The following is a 2862-nucleotide window of genomic DNA, read 5'->3' as shown; positions in this document are numbered from 1 at the left end:
ATAGACTGAATTTTGAGAGGGGAGGTGAGAGAGAGAGAGAGAGGCAGGGAGGGAGAGAGAGAGAGGGAGGGAGGGAGGAAGAGTAAGGGAGAAGGAGACGGAGAGAAAGAAAGAAGTGAAATGGAGAACCAGATGAAGTTGGTCAATGACAAAACTTGATAGCCCGGTCTTTATTTCTTCCTTCAAAAGAAACATGGAAGTAGAAAAACCTTTTAGAAATAACGAAAAGGAGTATTGACATTTCTAGATCTGGAAATTGTCAATATATTGTAACATTATTGCGCACTGCAATGCGGATGCCAACCAACAAATCACAGGCATCCGAGGCTAAACAAAGAAGGTCTGATGCCAATCCTGGTGCCACTGGCAACCATCATTGGCACTCGAACTATTCTTCCTCATGTTTTTCCTAGTTAATTAAAAAAAAATTCAACAAAAAACACTATTTTTCCCCTTTATTCATTTCACATTATTTTTTTATATTTACTTCAAGATTTGTTCTTATTTTTGTGCTTAATTTATTATATGCCACTGTTTAGTAGATATTTATATACTAAAAGAGAAATAAAAAGCAAGTCATTATGTGCAAGACACGGCAGTTTGATTGACTTCATGCATATCTTTTACAAAACCTGGCATCTTTAATCAATTGCACTACAAAAACACCATAATTAACATGCTCTTGATAGAAAGAAAGATTCAAAGTTTGAACGAAAAATAATAGGATAACGTAATATAACTTCTTCAACTAGAGAGCCACCAGATGTTAACAGAAGATTTACTGCAAAGCAGTCAGAGAAATAAAAATTAGATGCAATTTACCATAAACAACGGTCCAGCAATGGTGTCTTGATATAAAAAAAAATCAACTTTAAACTTCCAATACATTTTCTTAGTTATTTGATGTTATTTTGGAAATATTAATAATGCCATAGCATTGGTGCATGTTTATTTTAGGCAGCATATATTGTCATATGACAAATATTAAAATACCCCGTATTCTCAATTTATTTAAACCAGAAAAGCTCCATAGACCTTATTTCTCATTTTGACTTAATAGCCTTCCAATTTAAAAATATATGTGTAAGGGTATACCAATCTTGTTTGGTTCAAGAGCTGCTTGAACTATGTTGCTTTTCCTTGTAGTTTTGACTTTTAGAAGATTTCCTAAACTGGTATAATGTACTAATTAAGTCAATAAGCTATGTCTTACAATTGGTATTTTCATACTATCATTTAAAGGTTTCTGCATAAAGAAGTTTTAGAATTAAAAACAGAGTAAGATATTTTGCCTTAAAGTATCCCAATAAAGTCTGATCACCCAATCAAGGTGATCCATCTTTTCCTGGATCACCTTTACCAGATTTTGCAGCTACTTAAAGTCAGTGGAAAATAACTAAATGTATAGACTGTCCACTACTGGAAAGTAAACTAATAAATACAAGCAGAAAAAAATGATTTTATTTTCACTTTGAATAATCCTGCAGATTGGCCATATTTAATAGGCTTTAATTGAGTGCAATAATCATAAGCCACAATTTGCGGAAATAATTGTGAATTCTAAAACAGAAGTTCATTGTAAATAAAAAGTATGCGATGTATGTATTCTTCACTGGGATTAATGCATACATGTACTATGTGAAATCTACAGTCAACTGCAGATGTGTCATTTTACCTTTTTGCTACTAATAAAATCTATTCAGTTAATTTATCAGTTAAATTCCCTAGTTATATACAGGCCATCAGATAACAGTCTGCCATCTGCCTTTCTGCAGGCCATTTCTACCTACCACCAGGCCAAGTTATGAAATGGTCCACCATCTGTGGCAATTCAAACTTTACCCAATTTGGATTTGTGGCTAAAAAATAAATTTTACTGAATATAAGTCATTAATATAAAGATTTCTAAAGGATGATACAATTACAAGAGAGTACAGAAAAAAATTAAAGTATGAGTTTGCTGAGTTTTGAAACTATGAAAATATGTTTTTATTGGATCCATTAATGATTAAGACCTGTAAATGAATATAGACATGTATCAGTTCCAGAATATTATCAGCAGCTATTTTCTTTTAATTTTGTAACAGAAGTTTAACCAGTGTTTCTTAAGTGGGCCTCAAACTTTCCATATTTAAACAACTCCTAAGGAAAACAATGTGCACCACTGTTACCATAAAATTAGAATTTTAATGGAAAATTTGGGAAAATGTTGCATTATGACTGATCTTTGAAAAATACAATATGACCAGCCAATGTAAAACTATGCAAATAGCAGTTATAAAAATGGAAATAAGGAAGATATTGCATGGTGTAATTCTAAATATATAGTTGTATTTTTACCAGAATTCTACAAATTCTATTTGCTAAAACCTTTTTAATATTTTATTTTTACGCTGGTAAGGAAGTTTATATTTCATCTTCGGAACAAGAGTAGATTAATCAATATCAACACAAATCATTGAAGTGAAAAGTTAAAGGATAAGTGTAAACATCTATGTTATGTATGTTTCTGTGCAAATGCACACACATGCATATATCATTAATGATGCTGAAAACAAACCTATGAAAATTGGGGTAATATTTACTATAGCACTTACTGGGAAAAACATACAGCAGTTTTTGATAAAAATGACAACTTCAAAGGAAGTAAAGTATGCTTCCTAGTTTCTTTTGAAAGAAAAGGCAGCATATATGTCATATGCATGTGTCATTTACATATGTTTTTAGGACTCCATGTATCTGTGTATACGTATCCATGCTGATTTATATATGTATACATACCCACATTGTATGTACAAACCACAGAAGATGGTTTCATTGGAAGTCTTCCCTTAAAAGAGGGGGGGATGGGGATGGGGATGG

At 32.1% G+C, this 2862-nt stretch overlaps 1 protein-coding gene across 9 annotated transcripts in view; it reads right to left on the bottom strand.

Annotated features, from left to right (window-relative positions):
* The window catches only part of NFIB (nuclear factor I B), a 271468-nt gene that overhangs the window by 249623 nt on the left and 18983 nt on the right, over positions 1-2862 (bottom strand). The window lies entirely within an intron of this gene.

Source organism: Gavialis gangeticus, unplaced genomic scaffold (assembly GCF_001723915.1).
Source record: "Gavialis gangeticus isolate Ggan-Ray unplaced genomic scaffold, GavGan_comp1, whole genome shotgun sequence".
Lineage (NCBI taxonomy): Eukaryota > Metazoa > Chordata > Crocodylia > Gavialidae > Gavialis > Gavialis gangeticus.
This window is presented reverse-complemented; position numbering and strand designations above follow the sequence as displayed.